This window comes from Seriola lalandi, unplaced genomic scaffold, assembly GCF_002814215.2.
Source record: "Seriola lalandi dorsalis isolate HSWRI2012SDOR001 ecotype SW California unplaced genomic scaffold, Sedor1 jcf7180002054955, whole genome shotgun sequence".
Taxonomy (NCBI): Eukaryota; Metazoa; Chordata; class Actinopteri; order Carangiformes; family Carangidae; genus Seriola; species Seriola lalandi.
The window spans coordinates 334,202-359,692 of NW_019525506.1; the positions used below are offsets into that span (position 1 = coordinate 334,202).

The 25,491-nt window shown below is 42.2% G+C and overlaps 1 protein-coding gene across 2 annotated transcripts in view; it reads left to right on the top strand.

Annotated features, from left to right (window-relative positions):
- The first annotated feature begins 13,807 nt into the window (after positions 1 to 13,807).
- Positions 13,808 to 25,491, top strand: part of LOC111645696 (spermatid perinuclear RNA-binding protein-like) — an 84,262-nt gene continuing 72,578 nt past the window's right edge. The window contains exon 1 of one of the 2 annotated variants that reach the window (XM_023394995.2): positions 13,808 to 14,064. The gene's annotated coding sequence lies outside the window, so the exon portion shown is untranslated. The remainder of the gene's footprint in view (positions 14,065 to 25,491) is intronic. The other variant, XM_023394996.2, reaches the window with a different exon arrangement.

Consider the following 25,491-nt stretch of genomic DNA (forward strand, 5'->3'; position numbering starts at 1 on the left):
ATGGATCAACACTTCAAATAAACCACAGAAGAAGAGGAAAGTACGGAGCTTTAAAACAAACGCTCAGAAACCAAACTGGAAAACTGAGAAGAAAGAGCCGTGATGGGACTGAAACCCTGATCAGGACTAGAAGAGACAACGAGCACACAGGGAAAATTCAGGGATTTTTAACCTCCCATGATTCCCTGAGTTATGCGCCGCTCAGCTTCTGCCCCCTGGTGACTAAATAATAATGCACCTTTAAAGGCTGATCTCTGCTCTCGCTGCTTTCATCCCAACAGTCCGAGCTGCGTTCTCGCCTCCATCCATCAGCTTCCTCAGCAGACTGTCAGTTTCACAGCAGATGGATGTGAGTGGCAGCGGCGAGCGTATATCAGCACAGATGGACTGACTCCAGCAGCAGCAGCAGCGTGGAGACGTTTATTGTGCTGCTATTTTCTCTGATCCTTCAGAGCTCTCTGAGTCGCTTTGAATCAGAAATGAGTTAAGCATTGACGACGCTTTGTCTGCCTTTATCAATATTGATTAAGTTTTTATTGTATTTGTCCCGTTGGAGCCTGTCAGCGCATCACTACTGCCCCTAGCTGTCAACCTTGAATACTGCTTGTGAAGTGTCATTTCATTTATTTATTTCTTTATTTCTTCCTCTGCTGGGCAATTTATTTTGTTGAGCCACGCTTTCATCTTTTTTTATCCTTATTAACGCAGACTGAGCCTTGAGTTTATAGACGGTCTTTACCTACACAGTTTGGTTTACTCACTGAACTGCTCTGGGATCTGACGCCTGGGGTTGCTGAGCCGTTCTTGAAAGGTCTGGTTGTTTTGTGTTTTTGTGTTTTGTGTGTCAGTTCTACTATAACTAATGAATCTGTGATATATACAACCATGTGTTGCATCTGTGGATCCAAATACCTTTGAGCCTTTGTTTGATGAGTGACAGTACCATTGTTAGTTTTTGCTCCCAGAATGGATGAACTTGAGGATTAGGAGTCTTGTGCCTGACTGACTGACTTGGTGCTTGGGTTGTGCATAAGCCTTTGAGGTCCGGTGTTATGTTTCAGTGCTTCAGTGATCACTCAGTTTTCTACTGTGTAAGGAAAATCAAGCTAACCCTAAAGAACGGTGACTCCATCAAAGGGAAAGGTGGAGTGTAGTCCCGTCACATCTTCAACCGTGAAAGATATCACAATGAGACCAAAACTGGGTGATACAAGACAAAAAAATGTCTACATTTTTAATATAAAAAATTGTGAATGAACAGAGATAAAAGAGCCTGTTAACAAGCTGGTTCGAACACCTGTCTCTATCTGGAAGACAGAGCTGACACAGAACTGGGTGTGATTTTGGCAAAAACTGTAACTCCTATCAGAACCATGAGTGGACCATGACCGGCACCAGACCTTCGTGCACTGCACATCTGGCGTTGGTGTTTCTAGAGCCAAAAATGTGGACACAGGAGCGAGCTACAGAAAAAGAGTCACTTCTGCTTTTATCTGGAAATCAGCTCCTGAATTTGTATTGTAGTCGATGGGAGAGGTGGAGGGGACTCCCGTCACTTTCAGGCTCATGTTCAAATTCTGTAAGTCTCTGTGCTTAGGTCGACACTTTCTATGAAACAGCATGAATCTGTCTACTACTGAGGAAGCCGTGATGTGTGACGACTGAAATATGAGGCCGTGAGGACGAGTTACACAGAAGAGCTTCCTTTAGAGATTTCTAGAGCTTCTCCCACTGTAGCAATGATGTCATCCACTCTTGCTCTGCAATACACACCCATTATAAAGTCTGACACGGTCTGAAAATGACACAAAACGTAAACTGCGATTTTGTGTAAACCATAATAGTTCTCAAAATACCGATTTAACCCAAAAGAGTCTCAAGTCTTGCGACCCGTTTAACGTTTCAACCATTTTTCCACATTAAAGTAAGACACAGCAGAAAAGCTCCAAAGTTGGTCGTTTTTGAAGACATCTCCCCATTCATCCTCTATGGGAATTTTTTCGCCTTTTATCGCCATTTACATCACCATGGTTACTCGAATTGTTTAGAAAAGTCATAGCACACCATTCCTGATCGAACCGCATGCATTGATATGTATGTGTGTATATATATATATACGTTTTGGACAGTGGAAAGACAGGACATTTTACTTTGAAGTGGAAAGTAAAGACATACTGGGAGGTGAGGACATTTGTATAGTGGGGGACAATTCTGGAAATTGGAAGTTGAGGATATTTTTGGTAACTTAGGACATTTTCTAAGATCATTTAGAAAGAGGACATTTTAAAAAGTAAGGACATTATTTGATTTTATTTAAGTTAGGACTCTTATTTTAAGTGAGGACATTCTGAAAAGTAAGGAAATGTATGTGAGTCAATGTTTTGTAAAAGTGAGAAGATTTTTTAGGATGTGAATATGTTTTTAAAAAGTGGGGACATTTGTAGATAATGAAAAGTGAGGACAATTTTAAAGGGAGCAGACATTTTGCTGAGTTCTTTCTTCTTCTAACTAGTTTTCGGCATAAGACCTGGTTTACAGGCGGCAGAATATATTATTTCAATACAAGTATAGAAGCACAAATGTGTGTCCATTTCTCTATATGCATATCCTATAAACATATGTATCTGCCTGTGTACATGCTTGTCATCAGTGCATGTGTGTGTGTGTGTATGTGTGTGTTTGCCTACGTGGGTGTGTGTTTGTCCGTGTGTGTGTGTGTGTGTGTGTGTGTGTGAGACTGCAGAGTCTTCTGACCTTGGACGCCCATGAAGCTGCTGGAAACACACAGCAGCTCATCAAATATTTACGGCTCCATCTAATTCAGGACTTCATGTGGTCTCTCTTCCTCTGGCCTCAGGCTGTTGGCCACTGGCTGCCAGAGGAGAGAGGAAAACACATCTGCACTCGAGTCCAGGCTCAACATGAACACATGAGAAGCACCGTTCACACCTCATCCCATAATGAGCAGGTAGACAAGCTGTTCAGGGTTAATCACCGTGAACGTAGGTCCAGTCTTTGTTCCTGAATAAACTCTGAATATGGAAATAGTCATAGTGATGCAAATAATGATTATTATTATGACTAAGATTATTTATGCAGTCTATCAGTTGTTAATTTAATCTATGAAATGTCCAAAAAATAGAAATAAAGTAAGAATTTAATTTAAAAATGTCCCGGAAATCAAGGTGACTTCTTAAAACCAACAGTCCAAAGCCCAAGGATCAATTAGGTCAATTCACATGTAGTTAACGTTGTTGCTCAGGATGGTGATGTCAGCTGCTCCACTACGTTCATGTAGATGGAAATATCTCAACAGATATTACTGTGCATGGATTCACATGACATTTTGTACTGACATCTATGATCCCCAGAGGATGAACCCTGTTGATAACATTTAGTGTCCCCTGACATTCCCATCAGCACCACACTGAGGTTCACAGTTGTGTTGTTTTGGGTGAAATACCTTAACAAGTATTGGTGCATGGATTCAAATGACATTTTATACAAATATCTATGATCCCCAGAGGATGAACCTTGTTGACTTTGGTGTTTCCAGATGTTTCCATTAACACCACAATGATGTTCACAATTGTAGTTTTTGTTATAACTCAACAAATATCAGATGCATCGTTATGAAATGTGGTTCAGACGTTCATGTTCCCCTCAGGATGAACTGTAATAAGTTTGATGATCTTAATAGGTTTTTAAAATTTTTACAATACTTTATGACAAAATACTCCAGCCTTAACATTTATCAATGTTTAATAAACCAATTAAATCTAACGGTGTCCAACTCCAGCAGAAGAAGCTCTTTGTTTTTGTGTGAGTTTTACATTCTTCTAAAGTTTTATGACACGGCTGCAGGAAAAGTTCTCTCTGCACACGTTTAACGTTTAGTTTAATCCTTGTGTAATTAATGAATTATACCTTCATGCAGTTTGTTTTTGTCAAAAGCAAAGTTCAGGGCATAATTTCATGTTCAGGGTTATTTATCACCAGCTAATTTAGCAAAGTCAAATTCTTACTTTGCATTAAAATTATGCTTCAGATGTGCAGGAGAAGAAACACCTAAAGAAAAGGAAAAAGTAATGTTACTATAGCAAACTGTAGAAGAAGTTAATGCAGTGATTGTTATTTAAGTGTTAATACAAATAGGAAGGAGATTATGCAGGACAGCAGGGTTGTGTGGTGGTTGGAGCGACTGGTGAGTGAGACCATCATCAACTTCCTGCTTCCTAAACAAACACTGAGGACTGTGGTTCATCCACCCACTCTGCTCCAAGTCAGCGTTAATGTGCTCTGACACTGTTTCCATCCAAATTTAAAGATGTCATCATCATCTCCAGTTTTGGCAGATCACAGACTCAACTTGAGTCTGGATGACAGTGAGATGGAGATAAAAGCTGCTTCACATATTGGCAACTCCAGCAGACAGAAATACAGCGAAGTGCTATGTGCTGGTTTAGACCCAGAGTGAGTGAGGGGATAAAAGAGGAAAAGATGAATCACAGATGAGGCTCAGATTTCACTCTAAGTCTTCAGCCACATTAGCCGGCTAGCTCTGGCGATGTCTCCACTTTGGTCCAGAGAAGAAACAGTTATTGGACGGACAGTGATGAACTTTGACACAGTCGTTCTTGGTCTTCAGAGGATGCATCCTGACAACATCAGTGATTTTTCATCTCGCACCTTCATCAGCCAAACTCAGCTGTACATTGAGATCAACACTTGCATGCTAACTGTTATGATGTTCAAGCACAATGTAAATGCTAAATAATAATAATAATAATAATAATAATAATGATAAACTTTATTTGTTTTGCACTTTTCATACAAGAAACTCAGCACAACAAAGAAATTACATGCACCAAGAGCATCAAATGGAAAAAGACATAAAATAAACAAAAACATGTTAAAAACATTATTGTGAAATGAAAAAAATGAGATGGAATAATGAAATATAACAGTAAAATGGTGAGGTGAAAAGATATCTGGTCGTATGTAAATGTGACTGTCGAACATGAACATGCTAATCAAAGACATGCTAATACGCTTCTTCTTACCAACCAGATCCCACTTCCTGTACGCAGGAGTCTCAGTCCACCAGCGGTACGACACACACGACCAACCCGAGCTCCGATCTCGCCTCCACACGAACCACAGAAAGATGTTTCTACCCACGACCTGTACGTTAAAATCAATAATCTGTTGTGTCCATCTCAGGTGTTTAAATCAATAAGATCATTTTTAATTTGTGAAGTTTAATTTATTGGAAAATGTCCCACAACCTTTTTCTATACATCACAGCTAATGTCAGTGTTGCTTACAATCATAGACATGAAGAATTAAGAGTCCTGAAGACCAGCATGCGTCCATCTATTCTCCCCTACACACACACACACACACACACACACACACACACACACACACACACACAGAGCAATGCTGTGCTCGCCATTTTTTTTTCCTGCCCTGATCCCTCGATTGTAATGCAGCTGTGGAGGTGAAGGGCGGACGGAGGCCATGAATAGATCGGCGGCGAGGAAGAGGTTCCTTCAAGCGAGAGGAGTGATAAACAGCGAGGGTTGAAGGTGACTCCAACAAAGAGGGAACTGAGAGTGTCAACGTTTGTGCGTCAGTGGAAGTGAGAAGTGTGAAAGGCGAAAGGCAGAGGAGAGAGGTGACGAGACGCTCGCAGCTCTTAACATCATGGTTTTTTATGTGAGGACACAAAAGGTATGAAGGAGTTCACGGATCAGAGCCAGACTGAGCTGATGTATGAACCTCCACTTTATTTTGTTGTTGTGAGCTTTGGATGAAATGCTGGTTCTGTTATCTCAACCACAGCTCAGACATTTTTCTTTTTTAGATTTTTACATTTACATTACATTTTACAACATATATATTCTTCTTCTTCTTCTTCTTCTTCTTCTGTGTTTTATTTGAAGTGTTGATCCATAAGAAGATATAAAAACCATCTCAGTGTAGTTTTACATCTCCTCTCTCAGGCTTCTCTCTGAAGCTCTAACAACAGGTCGGTGAGCCAATCAGAAGAGAGGAGGCTCTGAGCCTCTCTTCTGATTGGCTGACTGTTTTCTGAGTGATCCAATAAAAATGAAGCAGATTTCAGGTAAAAACACTCAGAGAAACCAAATCCTGTAAAGGTTTGGATGGTGGGTCCAGGTGGGCGGGGCTTGGTGACTGCTTTGTTGTGACATCACAAAGTTCCAGAAGTCCTGACGGCTGGTTTTAAGGCTCAGTTTCTGAATACAGGCTGTGTGCATTTCTCTGTGGACTGAGGCTTTGATACTTTCACAGTATTAATATAGAAGCTAGAGCTGATCTATAATCACACTACACATGGACACAGACCTTTACACTGGAGGAGCTTTAATGTTTGTCAGTTTTATGGCATGGAGGAAAATCTTCATCAAATGACCCATAACTGAGAAATGCAACATGCAACACAAAGTCAGAAATCAAGAGAACTGAAGTAAAAATAAACATATATGTAGATGAAATGCACCAGAACAACCAGCCGACATGTGCATGTAACGTTTTCTCGTTCGCAGAGAGCAGCAGTTCAAACAGCAGAAAGTCTGGAAGTTTCAAACGAAAGAGACAGAAGTGCTGAAGGTGTGAACTCGCCTGAGGTGGTTTTTTTCCACTGCAGCTCCTGTGACTGAACATGAGTCTCACGATGTTAACAGTAACTCAAGACAAAAGTCAGCTGAGGCTGCGAGAGAATTACACCTGTGCTCCCGTGTTAGTCGTTGAGCATCTGCACACATCAAGTCAGGGGGGGGGAAATAACAAATAACGAGCAGCGCAAATGAGCAAACACTTCGTTTCCAGGAACAGATCGACTGAATCGTTCCTCTTGTGTGGTTTCACAGGTGTGGAGAAATGAATCTGTTGCACTTTGCACCTGAACGTGAACTTTGACCTGATCTTTGTGCTCATCAAATGAAGACAAAATGCTAAACTGTGCATTTGCATTTGAATCATTTGCCATTTCATTCAAAGTGTGTGTGTGTGTGTGTGTGTGTGTGTGTCATGTGTTCGGTAAAGGCACCGGCTAACTGGAGGGAAGCCATTCAGCACAGCTGGTCTCACTTGATCAGCCAATTGTTTAACATCACATAAAACCATTGAGTTCTTACTGAGGGAGCGCCGAGGCATGACTCAGCAGCTTTTGTGTGGCGGCCGCGGGGGCTGCGCCCGGGTTCGACACTAAGCTTTTAGAGACATCCATATTACAGCTGTGTTACTTATTGATTATGAGGCTGTTGAAAGCCCAGAGTTGTCAGTTTCACCACGAACTGCACACATTTCACTGAGTGGTCGTGTTACTGCTTTAAAAAGGGCTTATCATATTTAATGCCTTCAGAAAAAAAGATATTAAATTATAATTCATCATAAATACTGTATGGAAACATTCACATTCTACTCTGAAAAAGAAAATGTGCAACATATCTGAAGATAAAGAATAGAAGTCGGACAAAATTTAAGCGTTAATTTAATGTTTTAACGGCTTTTAATTCATCATGAGTGAAATAATCATCAGCACCTTGACTGAGTGTTTCCAGCTTGAACTGCAGTGAACCAATCACAGTCTCATAAAAACAGATTCAGGGTTTCATACGTCACAAACCTCAAGAACCAATCCTGTCAAGTTGTGGGAACAGGGGGCGGGGCTAAATAAACCTGAAACCTTGTCAGTACAGAACGCGAACAAGAGTTAGCATTAGCACAACTGCTAACACTGTGTCAGCTGCTGCCATTCTGATCCGTCTGCTAGTCTCTGGTTCTGGTCTCAGCAGACTCCTCCTCTGAGTCTGGGTCTGACTGAGTCTCTCTGATGTTTCCTCCTCTAACCATCTTCATACTCTCTGCTCTCTCACCTGTCCACCTGGAGCGAGCAGGTGGTGGGCGGGGCATAAGGCCTGATCCAGATTTATCAATCAGGAAGTGAGAGGAGACGAGCTTCGGACCCAGTTTTTATGTGTGAAAACAAAGTTAAACTAAATATGAATCTCAGGATGGCACGTTGGTGTGTCGGTCGATGAAACTGAGCCAGTTTCACTCTGTCCTCTCTGTCCTCTCTGTCCTCTCTGTCCTCTCTGTCCTCCCTCCCACTGAGTCTCATTTATCCAGTCACTGTGTGTGTCCTGACCCTCCATCAGCTTCTTCCCATTCATAAACTGGACCCTTCCCAGAGGAAAAGAAAGTCAGAGATCTCAAAAGTGTTTCATTTATTTCTCCTAGACGACTATGAGATCTGAGAGAAACCAATATGAGACTAAAGCTTATTTCTCCCGGAGAAAAAGACTAAGCTTCAAATAAGATCTCATCAAACTCAGAAATGAGTCTCAGATTTTCTCAACTTTTGTGCCTCTTTTTGATTCAAGCAGAGGAATCAGAGAGCTCTCTCTATGAACTCCATCTATTCTCATCCCAGCCTTTAGTTTCACTAAAGTCCATACATGTCACTCTGAGCTCAGACAGAGACTCACTGAATTAAATAATGTGTTTATCTCGACCCCTCATGTTCAGTTGAAGTCAGAAGTTTACATGAACTTAAAACTCACCTTTAACCACTGCACAGATTTCATATTATCCATAGTTTTGGCACGTCTGTAAGCTGAAATGAGAATCACAGTTTTGTCTCCTGAGCTGAAGAACAGCAGTAAAACTTTCCTCTGGGCTTTTCCTCGTCTCTGCGTCTCTCAGAAGAACTCGGACTCACATGGACTCAGACTCCTGCCAGGCTCCATGGAGTTCGGGCTGTGCATCAAAAACGTACAATTTACATTAGACATTATATCTGGTATATATACTCTGCATGTTTGAATTTTGCTGTGTTGTACCTCCTCTTGCAGCAAATCCATTATCCCTCCTGTAACCGACTGTATATCCATGACAATACTGTGTTTATGTGTCTCACCTGTAGCAGCATTCACTGAACATGAGACAGATCTGCACCTCAGGTGAAAAGTAAGTGCACATGCCTGATGGCAACCTGCAGCGCTCTAACATCAATAAATCAGGAGTAAATGAATGTGCGCAGATATGGAGTGAATCTCATCTGCACAACATGAAAAACTCAGGTTTTATCCGGATTAATTGTCTCTGCTCAGCGTTAAGCATCAGGACAGAAGTTCGACTAAACAAATGAGTAATTGTATCTAAAAAATGCCCCTGGAAATCAGATTCTTCGGTCTGTTTAATCTGATCCCGAGACTCCAGCTGCTGAATTGTGCAGCTGAAGGACTCTGGACTCTGGGCCTGAGCGTGTGAACACTCAGCACCACCAGTATCATATAAATACTTATGAACTGACACAGTGTCTTCAATATGTATTTATGTTTTTGTTTAAAAAGTGTTCACATGCTTAAATATAAATGAACTCATGATATAATTCCTCTTTAGGATCTGGCTAGTAAAAACAGCCTGTCTGGCAATGCTAAGCTAATGATAATCCTCCTCCACCCATTGATTTCATTGATTATCATGATAAATATTTTATTAAATGTCTGTTAAAAACTGCAGCTACATGATAAACGGTCACGGTTACAATAATCAATCACACTGACCTTAACCTTTGACCTTGAGTTCATCCTTGAGTTCAGGTCAACTTTGGACCAAATTTGAAGAAATTCCCTCCAGGCGTTACAGAGATATCGCGCTGACGAGGCCAAAATTGTGTTTTGTGAGGTCACCGTTACCTTGACCTTTGACCTTTGACCGGCAAAATCTAATCAGGTCATCCTTGAGTCTTAATCAATGTTTCATCTAGGTGTTACCGAAATACCGTGTCCATGAGAATGTGACTGACAGACGGGTAACCCACGGCGCCGGCGTGGAGGCATAAAAGGAAGACAGAGTCCGACTGCATACTGTAATGGTAACGAAGGGGCCATTAAGTCTAAATATTAAGGGCAGGCGCTCGACACTTCTGTCATGATTAAACTTCCATATCTCCGCAGGATTGTAATAAGTGTGAAACCAGAGCAGCGACGCCAAGTGTGAAAACCGTCACAACTTGTGGGTGTTTGTATGAAAACAGGCTGTAGGGCTGCTGCAGAGAGGGAGGCTCTCACTCTCCAGTCCACCTGCTGCTAAGTGAGGCAGACAGGGCTGACACACACACACACACACACACACACACACACACACACACACATGCTCACCCCCGTAACCCAGCACTTTGCTGATGCAGCACAACAACAGCCAGTGTGTCTCTCCATCTAAACAGGGTTACTTGAGCATGCAGAGCCACTGAGTGGTGCAACATGACGGATCAGCCTCGTCCTCCTCGCTGCTTTAAGGGGCTGAGACGGCTGCTGATGCACGCCGTTAAAGATAGACGTGGGGGATCTGACGTCTGTGGCGTTAAGCACATGCCAGATGGAGGGCGTCAGTGGTGTGTGTGTGTGTGTGTGTGTGTGTGTGTGTGTGTGAGTGAAAGGAAATCAGAGTTGAGTTTGAATGTGACAGTACAGGAAGAAAAGCAGAAAAGAGTGAGAGCATGGATGTGTGTGTGTGTGTGTGTGTGTGTGTGTGTGTCACAAAGGAGGAACGTGAGAGGTGATGATGATAATGATGATGTACACACAGCTCAAACACCACTGGAGCCTAAATGATCAGCTGTCACACGTCATCTTCATCAACTTGTGTGTGATTATTCACCAGGGTGTTTAATTAACAAGGAAAATCCAGCTAAGCGAAGAGATTGCTGCAATTACTGTAATTTTTTGACATGACGGGGCCTGAACCCGCCGCTCGGCTCCTCAGATAAACACGAGCTGTTGAATCTGCTGCACGGTGCCGGTGCCGGTGGTGACTCACCAGCAGGTTCACCGACTGTTACCTGAATTGCCTTGCCTTCTGCTGGGGGACAGCGTTTGTGTTTTTTGCACCTTAGAGGAGTTTTTAAAAAAAAAAAAAGTAAGAGGTGTCACTCCGCTGCAGATTCTTGGAACCAAACACAGGCACTGGAGCCAGTTCTACATTTAACTTCCTCTCCTGCATGTTTCTTCTCTGAAACTGAGGTTTTGATGAAACAGTCTCGTCACAATGTTCATTTAGTGTCTTCTATGGACGTTTTCTTTGCATTGTTTGGATTTACAGTGTTTCCTTGACTCACTAAATGGAGCGTGTGCTAAGACTGTGTTGTCAACATAGATGAGGAGTTCTTAAAAATCTACAGAAAATAAATAAATAAACTCCTTTCAATCAGAACAACTACTAAATGGACTTTGTGGTGTAATTCTGTCAAAAAATATGAGGTTTAGTTTCTGCCATATTGCACATACACCAATATTTAGCTAATTTTTTTTTATCACCACTCATATGAACTCAATCTGCCGAGGAAGACGAGATGAAAAACACAGTGACCTTGACTTGAGTCCTGTTCACGTCGTGATGAACGTCTGTGACACTAACTTCTGAACAAAACACACGTCTTTTGTTCAGCAGCAGCTAATGAACAAAGACACGCATTAGGTGCATCACTGTGGAAATAAAACTTCAACCATCTTCACACCACGGCTGTGAATTTTCACACAACCCCGCTGTGCTTCTCTTGTATTCAAATGAGCTTCACGTTGCAGAGGAGTGAACGACTGAGAAGTTCCTGCTGTAGCAGCTTTCAGACGACTGCAGGATTACTGCAGAGGAAACCTGAGCCGGGAGCTCTTCAATTATTACTGCGATGCTCCGACATGCAGCCTCTTACTGCGAGGCTACTTACAGTAAAGCTTTGTCTTACTTTGGCAATAATACTCTTTGTTTATGATCAATGTAAGTGATATGACACTCAATAAATTGTTTTTTTTTGCTTCTAATTTAGTGCAAATGTTTCACATATACACACTGTACATGCTTGTTAAGTTCTGCTGGGAAACAGGATACTGACAGTATGTGCTGACCCTTGATTTAATTCATCCGCTTGAAGAAGCTAAAGGACCATTAATACTTTCATGGTTGTGTTGACGCCACCGATAGATCCTGGTTAATGGGAAGGAAAGTGGCTTCTGATTGGCTTTAGTTAAATATTGAACAAATCACCAGGACATGCTTCATTTTTTCAATATTTAACTTTATAATTGAAACTTTACTAAAGTGTTTTGTTGCTGAATTATAATCATATGCTAATTTCAGGAAGACACAGCCAACACATCACTGAACTCATGTTTTAATCGGAGGTGGGAGTCAAAGCTGGACGTTACAAAAATGGCTTTTCTGTCTTGCATATTTTAACTTCACTCAGTAATTACGGGCAGCCACTGACTTTTCTGTTGTGAGCTACAGTAAAAATGAGTTCCTGGGCTAAACCATGAGTTCCAACCCGTCTGAGGTGCACGCAGACACAGTAGTCTGAGTTGTTGTTTGGCAGCGGCCTGGTATTGGCTGCACATGATTTCGAATTATAGCAGAGTGCAAAAGCACAGCAGTTTTCAAATTCGAGGCTGTAGATGGAACATACGTGTCTGTCCTGCTGCCTTCAGACGGCTGCAGGGATTTACTCTGCTGAGGGGGAAGGAGGCTTCAAGAAAAATTGATTGTTGTTGTTACTCTTGAGCTTAGTAGAGACTTCGTGACATTCCTGATATCGTGGATGGATTATGAGAAATCGGGCAGAGCCAGGTAAAAGCCCCCCACCCCCCTGTCATATAGGTGCCCAGATCTCTTTGTGGTCATTTCCTTTTGCCCGAGCTTTATAATTTCCAAACAAGAAAGGTTACCAGTCAATTCATACAGAGGCTCAGGCCCCCTCACCTCTCGGGTCCCTGGGTCTGTGCCTGGTAATCCATCCATGCCTGATATAGTCACATTGAAGTTATAATTTAGATTCTGGTCATAAGAAATCTATTTTTAGTATGTTGACAGTTCACCAACACACACTACCTGGCACTGCCTCATCTGCAGGAGGATCTCTCCTTTAGCTGCTGCACTTTGACCTTTGGGCTTCACCTGTAGAAAATCTAATGGACTGAGAGAACATCTCAAAGTCAGGACAGTACCTCGACTTCCTGGAGTGCCTTGCAGGCCCAAACGAAACGTGAATGTATCTGTGGTATTTACAGATACAGGTACACTGCTGTTGGTGTAGCATGGTTAAGTAAAAGCGAGCTGAATAAGCATCTTGTACGTCCTTATGCCGGAAACAAAGTCTTATGTCTTTTACAAGAAAAAATGCCAAACAGTCTGTGGTTGCAGCTTCTCAAATGAAAATTTGCTGTTTTTCTGAAATAGTCATGACTGTAAGTAGAATATATTCAGTTCTCAGATTATTGGTTGGACTAAAAAAAAAAAAAAAAAAGACATTTGAACATGTGAAGTTGGTCTCTGGGATAGTTTGATATACATTTTTTTAATTATTTCATGTCATTATATAGACCAAATAATGAATTGATCAATAGAGAAAATAATCAGCATCAACAATCACGTTTAATTGCATTGATTATTTAATGAAATGCAGTTAAAATATATATATTGATACATAGAAACCTGTTTTTCTATGTATTAGCTACAGAAACCAACATTTACAAGTAACTTTAGCCGTATGTTGTAGCCTAGCCAACCACAGAAAAAGCATGTAAATACCACCTGCCAAAAATGTATGTCTAAAAATCTTCAGTAAATGAACAAAACTTCTGTGATAAACTAGAATTTTACTTGACTGAGCCGACCATCCTGTTACTAGACGATCTTTGTTTCGCAGTAGCAGTCTGTGTGCGCATGCGCGTCCGCAGCCTCCGCTCCCCCCCTCCCCCTCCCCCTCCCGCCTGCGCTGAGCGCTGACAGCGGACTGACCGGAGACCGACCGTTGCTGCTGCTGCTGCCGCTGTTGTTGTTGCCGCTTCCACTCCACGTTGCGAGCTGCCGTCCGGATACGAAGTGACACCGGAACCGGACTCGGACTTAATTTCTGTGACGGGACACAAACACACAACAACAACAACAACCGCAAAGAGTTGTCGGAGGCTTGTGGACACGCTGACCGCTCGGCTCTCTTCCTCCCTCCCCCCCCCGGTGGTGAACGGACGGTGGGTGAAGGTAAGTGTCCGCTTTTTGTGACAGTTTTTTCGGTGCGGAGGAGGAAGAGGAGGAGGAGGAGGAAGAGGAGGAAGAGGGGGAGGACCGCTGTCCCGCACGGCTCGGTTAACTTCAGCTCATCTTCACGGTTGTCTCTGTGTTAAATAACCGACGGGAATTCGCTTGTTAACGAGATGACCGGGATAACGGTTAAGTTTTCCTCCGGCCGTTAAACCGTCCGCACCGACCCCGTCCTGAACGTGGCGTTTTTTTAAACGTCGAGAGGGAAACACTTTAAATCAACATATCTTCTTCCTCTGAGACAGAAGCGGCAGGTAAAGGCAGCACAGGTGACTTCCGGCTACTGAAATTAAGTTTCCTATCGTCTTGATTTGTAGCTCTGGCCGATGGCACCTGTTCGTACAGGTAGGCCCGCACGTAGCGCCGGTGCACCTGTGCGCTGAATGATTGATCACGTGTCACCTCGTAGGTCTGCGCTTAACATAATCAATACTTTGCAGCTTTAACCTTCCCAGTCTCACCAGGACTGAGCTTAACTTCACTGCTCTCTGTTGCTGCTGTGAATATCCATCACTGAAAACATGGATATTTATACAAACCAGTAGTTTGACTGGATTTAAAGGTGTTTTACAACACAACACACTCTTTTTTTTATTATTGATTAATTGATTTTCAGTGTGACTGAAGTGAATTGCAGCCTTTAAATTCCCATTTATACATATCAGGAGTTGATGGTCCTCTTGTTTATACTGACCTTTCTTAACGTGTGACGTCACTGTGACTGCAAACTTCATCTGAAGCTGGTGTGAAGAAGCTAAATCAGCCCGAGCTGCTGAATACCTTCTAAAATTAGTCTTTTCTTGAATGCAGTTTTGCACAGAAGGGACTGTGAATTTATTCCCCACCTCCCCCACTGTATTCACACTAGGTATGGATCTTTTCACAGCCGGTAACAGGGCACAGTAACCAGAAACTATTTCAGTCTGCTCGTGGACATGTGGGGATTGTATTGTGTGAAGGTAGACTTCAATATCTGATTTTATGATATTATATACTGTTTTAGATATTACCAACGCGGCAAAGTGGGCACTGCCCTGGTTTATGGATCCTCCATCCTCCACTTGCTCGTCTCGGTCTCGTAGAGTCCAAATCTAGTTTTAAAACCTTTTTTTATTGTTTAAATTTATATCGAGCTTGTTCGTTGTAAAGTCGTGTTTTTATCGAATTGTTTTGAGCTTTTCTGTCTGAAAACCTCGGGTAAAGGTTGTAATTAATCGGTCTCGGGAGAACTGCGAGGCTGCAACCAACGATTATTTTCATCATCAGTGTATCTGACAAATGTCCTCTTCATTAATCCCCAAATTGATTGTTCACTGCATAAAATGCCAGGAAAAAAAGTCATTCACAAGATCATTATTTCCCTGAAGCCCAGCAGTCAAACAAAACCACAAAATGTTGAGGTTAGTGAAATAAGAAATATTCACATTTCAGAAACTGGTACCAGTGATTGTTATGAAAATAGTTGCCAGTTTATTTTCTGCCAGTCGTCTCATTGATCAACCATCTAAGTAGTAGTGGTTAGTTTCTGGGGAATCCAGTCATGAAGTTTGACTTTTAAATATCCAAATGGCTTCAAATGTTTTGTCAGATTTGTAGTCGTCTCTTCTTCTTCTTTGATCTGACAGACTTTAATTTTAATTAAAACATTTTTTTTTTATTGAGACAAAGTTCTTGTGATGAGACATTTGAGAGCTTTGGCTTTTCTGAGAGATTGAATAAAAATATAGCAGATTTAAAGTAAACAGAGAAACCAAATCCTGTAAAGGTTTGGATGGTGGGTCCAGGTGGGCGGGGCTTGGTGACTGCTTTGTTGTGACATCACAAAGTTCCAGAAGTCCTGACGGCTGGTTTTAAGGCTCAGTTTCTGAATACAGGCTGTGTGCATTTCTCTGTGGACTGAGGCTTTGATACTTTCACAGTATTAATATAGAAGCTAGAGCTGATCTATAATCACACTACACATGGACACAGACCTTTACACAATATAGGACCTTTGTTGTCTGGAAATATGTTCATATTTAAAGTAAGAAAAGAGGAAAACGTTTTGTCCTGGCCGTGTGTTCACCTCAGCTGTTTTCTGTTTGGGGGGGGGGGGGTTATTTGGTTTATTTTGCCCTCACCAACTGGTAGCGAGTGATTGCTCCTGCTGATTTTCAGTCAACACAGGGTTTTGTTAACTGTTCCTGATAACAGTTGTTGTTTCTGTAAGTGGACTTCCGACAGCTTGTCCAGCTGCGTCGATCTCGTTGCCATTTTTGTGGCAACTTCCCTGGTGCTGCTTCTTCATAGATGGAGGTTAGAACAGCTGATCGGATCAGAGAGCTGGGCGGGGAACTAGAGGTCTGGACTCAGGATGTACAGTAGTGAAAACTGATACCAAGCTCCAGTCATAATGTGAAAATGATCATTGGTTAAATTGATTCAGAGTAGCTGGTAACGACTGAAGTCTCAGTTCTGGTGTTACTCAGTGTTTACGTGACAGTTTGAGTTTGATGAGGATTAAATGAAGGTAAATGTGAGGGCGCAGCAGTTAGAGGCTCCTGCTCAGGTTTAACAGTGTCATGAGCTGCTTGGCAAACAGGACACTGTCCCTTAACATAACTGTGTCCCCTGCTAAAGTGTTATCAAGTGTCCTCAAGACCCTCCCACCCCCACCTGCTCCTACAACCTGCTCTGTGGAGGTGTTTCAAAAAGGGCAGCTCTGTGCCGTCAAAGCTGCTTCTGCATTTGCATTTCCCACATTTGCCTGAACCTGATAAACGCTCTGATGTACGTCACAGGTTCAGGTTTCAGCCGGGGGCCCGGTGCGCTCGGTAAACAGAGCGAGCACCGGCCGGAGCAGGCGGCCCCTCCGAGCCGGAGGAATGTAAATAGAAACGGTAACTGGAGCCTAATGTTGGGAGCGTGGTCTCCTCGAGGGGCGGCTGCAGCTAAAAGTGTTGACGAGGATGCGGCACTGCTCTCTGTAAATGAGGATCAAGTGTGTGCGTGACATTTTGTTTTCAATTAGAGTTGTCCTGTGCTGTGTGTAAGGAATACATAAATGTTGTCCTAACAGTAAATCCTCAGCACGGACACTGACAGAGGTCTGACCAGCGTGTTCAGGCTCTGCAGACGTCCGGTCCGTCACACTCACACAGCTGAACTCACAGCAGCTGCTGAGCCGACACAATATGAGCTGTTGGAGCTCTGGTCATCAGAAGCCTCTGGTCGTGATACCGTCTTTGTTTTGCCATCGGATGTAATCCGTGTCAAACATACAAAACATGATTAAACAGAATGGGGGGGGAAAAAGAAAACAGGTTTAGTGCACAGATGCATGTCTGCACACACATACACGTCATTAAAATTACATGAAACACAAATAAAAGTCAACAAAATTTACCAAACTTACTTAAAACACAACTTTATACTTGAAGATAAATAAAATTCCTCCATCCTCTAGAAACGGTCGCCAAGTCTTTTGATTTTCCCTTTAATGAAAATGTAAATTTTTTCTCCATACATAGTGAGCGTGAAAGTCTTTGAGCAGCTGCCTAAGATATGACTTTAATGGATTTGTATATTTGGCGTGCAGATACATGAAGAAAAAACATAACTGGTGACAGAGAGGGAGATCATAATTAATAATATGAGAAACATAAAATGCCACTTTCTTCCAGAAATCTTTGGTAACAGGATAATCCCATAAAGCAGAGATATACTGTCCCTTTATCTTCTTCACATTCAATGTTCTGATGAGTCCTGTTTTCCTTTGTCTTTGTTTTCTTACTCACAATAAAACAATTAAATCAATTCTCCCCGTCGGATCAGCGTAACTGAGGAACGAATGGTAAATGTTTTATGTAGAGATGAAACAGAAAATTAATTGGCATTTATTTTGCAGTATTGATTAATAGCTTAATAATTTTGCAAAAATGCTCCAATATTTGACAAATGATTAATTGATTGGATGGAGAGAACCAATACCAATATAATATGTATAATATGACAAATATATGTTATTAACAAAAACGCATCAAGAACTCGTTGGTAGGCGTGGACCATATCCAAAATGTAATATCTCAATACAGCTCAAATATCGCGATATATGATATTATATTCTTTTTTTTAAATAATACATAAGTGTATCACTGTATTTCATGTTTGAAATATTTGAGTCTTGCATGTTTCTAATGAGTAAAACCCATGTGGCTTCCTAACTGAGACACTCCATCTCACAATGTGACATCCACAGCACTTCATGGTAACTCCGATAACTGAAGTGCTGGAGCACTTACTTGATTAATCTATCTGTCACTTGACAGAAAATTAATCAATGGCTATTTTGATTAATCATTTAAGTCAGGGGGGCAACAGATGTTTGCCAGCTGTGAGGGGTGAAAGCAAACGACAGGTGGACAGTGAAAACTTAATTTCATCACCGTAATGTGATCTATATCTGGCATATGGTGCAGAACGAGGCACGGTGTCGGTTTGTGTTCCTCTCTCCAGTATTGATCAGGCTATTAGACGGAGATCTGAGGCCATTTTTCAACGTACAGTCACATCAGCTTCATTGTTGTTACTGTGGATTTATCAAATGGACTGAAAAGTTCTGACTTGGCCTGAAAACAGGGAACTTTTTTGGTGGAGGGGCAGATTTCCTCTGGCACGCTGCTGTTTGCTCACCTCATAATTTATCAGTAGAAATCAATGAAAACAATTTTTGCCTCTTTGTCCTCAAATAACAGTTTTATGGCAGTTTCAGCCAAAGTAGCAGCCAAGTCTCCCAGTGGACGAAGCCTCCTGACTTTTCCTCTGCTGCCACCATGAGGTCGACAGTTTGATTCTTTACTGAAATGTCTGTTGAAGGGATTCCCAAGAAATGTAGTACTTTGCCATTATTATTGGTAGTTTTGATCATCAATGAATCAATTTGAGTTAAAAAATCTTTTGTTCCGTCTTATTTTGTTGTTTCATTCGTCTTCTCCAGTTGTAAAAAAGCATCTTTTGGATGTTTGAAGTCGTCACTGTGATGAACATTTTCCCCTTCCCTGGCATTTTATTAAACAAACGATTAATCTGTTATTCAATAAAAAGATATTCCACAGATTAATCAATAATTTAAACTGCAGCCCTTGGTACAAACATTCATGGATGAACTGTAACCACCTCTGATATTTCCTCTTAATAAACACTTCCATCAGCCTCAGCGGTGCTTTGTGTTTAGTGCTAATTAGCTAATGTTAGCATGATGAAACACCTGCTGAAGATCAACACGTTAGCATTGTTATTAGCCGCAGTTCCTTTGCAGTTTTGCTCAAAATAGAAGCAATTCTTTTTTAGAATTAAGATTGTGTTTTCCATTGAGTGATGTTATGAATAAAGCAGAGTTTTCTCCTCATATCATTTGAATTAAACACGGCAACGGATTTTCAGCTACTGCCACTTGTTGGGACGTTGTATCCACCAATAGCTGTTGTAGTATTTAATCGAAGGTAACGAGGCCTCTGGTGCAGATAACCATGGAAAAGCACACGCCATATATTTTGCAACGACCATGTATCAGGGACTTACACTTTAGCTAAATATTGCTTTGTTGAATGGTCTATAAAACCAGATCATGCGAGCGCATACATTTTTTTTTTTGTGGCATTTGAGAGATTTTCTGAAATGTATATGTTTTCCATTGCTGTTTTTTTATTTGCATTAAGCAGGTTTTCACAGTATGCAGCTACTGTGAGCAAGTTAACTTGCTGATGTGAGCGTCTGGCATGTAAGTGCAGCCTCACACAGCTGCTAACCTGGCAAAACACTGTTCTACAAAACTGACAGTGTAGTTTACAGTCAGCGACGTTTCTCAGCAGTGGTCACGTTTTCCTTTTCCAACATGTCCGCTGTGACGAGTTGTTTCAATGGATCACTTCTGGCTCTGCGGTCCTTTTGATTCGCCCTCTCAGCACTATCACACAGCCTATTCATGGCAGAGCTATCTCCACACAGTGAATATCTCAGGGTGTTTGATATTCTCTGTTGATACTCTTACATTTTCATGATGGAAAAACATGTCTTTGAGCCTCCCCATATGTTTTCTCTTTTCAGCCTCTGAAAACACATTCAGGAGATCATGGTAAACTTAAAACTCTCCATGGCCACCAGACTGGTGAACCAGTTTATCAGTCTTTAAAGCAGAGTGACCTGCACACCTATTTAACTTTCCAAAAACGTAAACCAGTCAAAGAAGAACGATCACTGTTGTATGTTGTGTTTCTGTGTTTATGGACGACACAGTACACAGACACCCACACACTGTTTACTCCAGAACCATGTTCGTTAATGTGCCTAACCCTAACGCAGATCTGTGAACCTGCAGAGATTCAGCTCCAGCAGCATCAGTGAGGTCAAACACTGATGTTGGGTGATGATGAGGTCTGGCTCCACGACCCGCTTCATCCCAAAGTTGTTGGATGGGGTTGAAGTCGAGTCTGTACAGACCAGGCAATTTCCTCCACAGCAAACTGTGAAAACCGATTCTGTATGGAGCAGCTGCTTTGTGCTCGCAGGTGTTGTCATGCTGAAACAGGAAAGAGACAAACGCACACTGTGTCCAATATGGCTGAAATCATTCCTCAGTTAATCTGCAACAATTCTGATACTCAAATAAATCTTTAAGTCCCTCGTCAGAGACGTAAATTTGCTGTTTCCAGATTCTCAAATGTGAAGATTTCTGCTCAAAGTAAATGAAACATCTGATGGTCTGTGTCAGGACACTGGATGTTGTTCAGCAGGTAACTGAGCAGATGGCCACTTGGTAGGTGTTAATATGTCTATCTGATGCCAGTATTTTTATATTATGGCCTGTGTGACACATTTAGATTTTGCAGCAGTTTTCTTAATCTTTGAATTTGACTATTTTCTGCAGCATGAATCATCGTAGTCTGAATTTCTCCTCTGGAATCAGGCTGATTAATATTTTTAGTGTCAATTGCTTGAGCAGGTGCTAAATCATACCTGCGGTTTGTCACCTAAACAATTTGTTTATGTAAGAAAAAATGCATCAGGTTTTAAAAAAGAATGTAGTTTAGAAAATATTGAAGTATAAAAGTTTAATTCCAGCCACAATGACACTGGAACATACTGCCTCAAACCAAACGTTCATAAAACATGCAGCAATGTTCATGTGTGCAGCTGTTTTCATGGAGGAACTTCCACCAGCACCCGACCACATGACTGCACAACATCGACCCTATATAATAGCCAACCCACATTAATTATGGATCGATATTAATATTTAGTGATAACTATATCAGCATATTGTTTACTCGTCCTGCTGCCAACAGCGTTGGCTCGGCTGCAGGAGCTGCATCTCTTCAGTGTAACTGAGCAGGTCTGCTGAGGTAAACCAGTGAAACCTGAGCACAGAGGTTCCTGCTGCCATCAGCTGCATCTCCTCTTATTTCAGCTCATCTTTCCCCCTTATTTCACCATCCCAGAGAGCTCAACCCGCACTGTAAACCTCAGAAACAGCCCTGTTTTAGAGCCCTGATGAGGACTGAAGAGAAGAAATCTGATCTGAAGCGGCCATCTCTCTCTCTGACTTTGCCAGGCTGAAATAAATACCTCATCATCCGGGGCTCGGTGTTTTTTTATTTTTTTTTATGAGAGTCCCTGAGGACGTCTCTTCTCCTGAGCCGTTTGATGTGCTCTGAAAACACAAACCCCGCAGCACTCAGGGTGTTTGATTTGCAGTAGCTGCCGGTCGGCTGCTTCTGGCAGCACCGGGACTCATTTACCAAATCCCACATGGACTTCCATCAGAGGGCCATCGTTACATGTAATGTTTAAGATGTTCAGGGAACACGTATGTGCTAGACGTGACCACAGAACACACATAAATTACTATGTGAGCTTTCCTTCCTTATTTAATAAAAACAAAAAACTCTTTTTTTTTATCATAGTTTGCAAATTAATGAAGTTTGAAAAATGGTGTTTACTGAATTAATTACAAAACTAAATCCTCACAGGAGGATACAATCAGTTTCAAACGCTGCACTCAGGCCCTACACTGTAAAAGATTGGTGTTAATATTGAGAGGTTAGTTTAAGGATGCTCCACCTTACTCTTATCCTACTCATTCCAATTTATTCTCCCCTGATATCAATTCATCACCTTAACTCGAGGTATCTGTGAATACCAAGTTCCAACCCGATGCTATGATAGACGTCAAACCTGTGAAACACCTTGGAGTCATTTCTATGTAAAATAACATGGAGTCAGAGATAACTGTGGCAAGCCGTGACTTTGAAGATTACACTCTCTATTCAAGGTGGATCAGTCTCATCAGGGCCGATACCGATCCACTTAATCCGGTCAGTATCAGCACAGATACTGGTTCAGTGGATTGGATCGTTGCATCCATTTTTGAGTGTTTAGGATTTTCCAGTTTGAAGATTTACTGGGTCAGACTGAAAAACCCTTTGCATTAAAAACACACAGGAAGTTTTGCTCTGGATTCTGGAGACTTGATGAAATATATCTCAAGATCTTTAAAAACTCTTACCACAACAAAGTTATTACAACAACTGTTTTACCCTCTGTCTCGTAGCATTTGATTGGCTCATTCTAATTTTGGCCTCTTGGGGGCAGCTCAAAATGTGGTCAACACAAAATTGACATCACCTTCTTTGCTTATTATTTTTAGCAGACATATGGCGTTATGTTTAAGTCCACCTGGCTGCAGTTCCTCTAATGACCACTAGAGTCTGGCTACAGCAGTGAGTCAGTCCCCATAGACTCCCATGTTAAAATGTCCAACTTTACAGCAGAAATAAACATGTTTACAGCCTGGTACAAAAAACAGTTTTGGTCTCTATAATGAATTTTCATGCCCCACCTCTTTGCCTGTTTTTGGATTAGCTGGGAGTTAGGGGCGGAGTCATGCACTGCCAAGATGGCTATGGCGGAGCAGCTCACTCTGAGCTTCAAAACTGCTCTTCAGAAACTTGTCGGTGACGTCACGGAGGCTACGTCCATCTGTCTCCACCCAATCCTGAGAAATATGCCAGGCTCTGTTTTAGCTGCTAAATGTTCCACTGTCTTCACCATGTTTCATAACTTTACAACAAGAGGCTTAAATGTTCATCGAGCTGAAAGGAAGTGGTGATGATTCTCTGAGTCAGCAACTATGAGTGACCTCTTTGACCTTAAACATTTCACATTGATTCATTTGTAATATAGAAAATATTGATGAGTGCAGCTTGAAGAGTCAGCAGCAGCACCAGACGCAGGAGTTGCCGCGCTCCTAATGTTGTGTTTTAATAATAAATGAATGCGCGTTAGCTCAGGTCAGTTCTTTAAAACTCAATATGTGCTGATGTTACACCCACACCAAGCACACTAACGTGTGTTCAGTTCTGTGTGCTGCTCCCTGCTCAGTGTAGTGAGTTGTGGATCAAGGAAGTGAGGATCAAGTCCGGTTGTGATGCGTTTACTGTTCAGAGAAACAAACCGGTGGAAGGTCCAATGAAAGATTTAAGGCAAATAAAATTTTCAGACAGAGGTTTGGTGCAGTAGAGACTGGAAAGCAACAACAGCAGCACAAGGCAGATGAAGCTGGAACAGGAAGACAGGAAGTAACAGCTAAACACACACTTTAATTTGAGTATTTCAATTTCTGTAACTGTGGTTTTCAGCGATGCTCAGCCCTGCAGGCTGTTTCCCAGACCTCCACTGTGGCTCTGTCGTTGTCTTTCCCCTCAGGACGATCAGGCCCACCTGATTGTTGTCAGCCTGGAAATGAAATCCCCCCCCAGCCCCCCACCCCCTACCAGGGGCTGTCACTCGCCTTAAGATCTCTACGCACATCTTAAAGCGGCGCTCGACTCGTGGAGGACGAACGTCGCTCGTTTGAGGCTCGCTGAAAAAGACCCACAGAGAAGCAGAGCACTTTGCCAGCAATTTCACAGGGACTGAAATATTCACGCAGGCATTTCTGCTCCGGCAGCATGAAAGGACGGTCCTCACATCCTCCTCTGTGCTGGCACATTCAGCCGGCTCCCCCAGGTGAAGGACGGAGCTCGTACACAAGTCTCTCAAGTCTGGATAAGCATTCAAAATGGATTTCAGGGTGAGACTGTTATACTGAGTCAAATTTGGTCTTTTCTCTGAATCATGTCGTCTGCTGCCAATTCTCCCCGAACACAACATGAAGAAACTGCAATGAATTTTCAGATAATTTCACAACTCGGCAACATCCATTATGAATTACTTATTGATTTAAAGAGGAAAATGTATCAGAGTTTTCCTCGTCATGAGTATAGACTGTCGGGCACAAACTCGGATCCTGATATTTACCTGAACTACCAAAGTCAACACACCTTATTCTTCACGAGCTCCTCAGTCCAAACACTAAAAGTCTTGACTCAAAACTGTCGATTAGAAGCTTTAAATCATGGAGATGTTATGAGGGAGATTTTAATAAGAGAATGTGAAGTGAAGAGAGGTGACGCAGTTTGGCCGTAAAGCTGCATTTTTGTCTGATACGTCAGGAATAGTAAAGGGATGAATACCTCAGTATAAATGGTTAATGGATTGTGTTTATACAGTGCTCTTCCAGTCTTAATGACCACTCAAAGTGCTTTACACAAGAGTCACATTCACCTATTTACACAGCACTTGAACCACAGAGCACACACACACACAACATCATGCAGACTGGAGGAGCCCGGGATTGAACCAGCGACCTTCCGGTCAGTGTACGACCCGCTCTGCCTCCTGAGCCTCAGCCGTCCCTAAATGGTCTCAAAGAATCTGTGCTGTCATATTTCCCAGCCCTACATGGAAACCTCCATCGAGCTTTTAGTCTAAAAATACCATCACTGGCTACTGTTGGTCCTAAAGGATCCGACTCCAGGTCTGAACCCCACGTTACATGGACACGTCTCAGGCTGTTGTCGTCAATCTTCTTCCTCGTTGAGAATCACACCATCAAAACGACGCGTGGCTGTGACATGTACAGAGTGTCAGCGGTGCGGCGCCTCAGGTCAGGAGGGGAAACAGGGCTGCTGTATTGGTACGTGAGCTGCGAGCGCGATGAGCTGGACTCGAGGTGAAGAGTGCTGAGCATCCACAGCTGCACTAATGAAAGCCATTAGTGGACTGCAACCGCCTCAGACAAGACTCCTCCTGCAGCTTCACCTGAGCTCAGTGGAGTCAGGGAATTGCATCATGACCCACAAAAGCTGCCGGTGGTTTGAGCCGAGGAGATAAAAGCTGAACTTTCTTTGTGCCTTTCATGGTGTATTTAGATTGTGACACTGAGGGACTCCGGCTGTGTTCTGGGCCGTGTCACACAAACCTGGCTGAATCTGAAAAGGCTCTTCACAC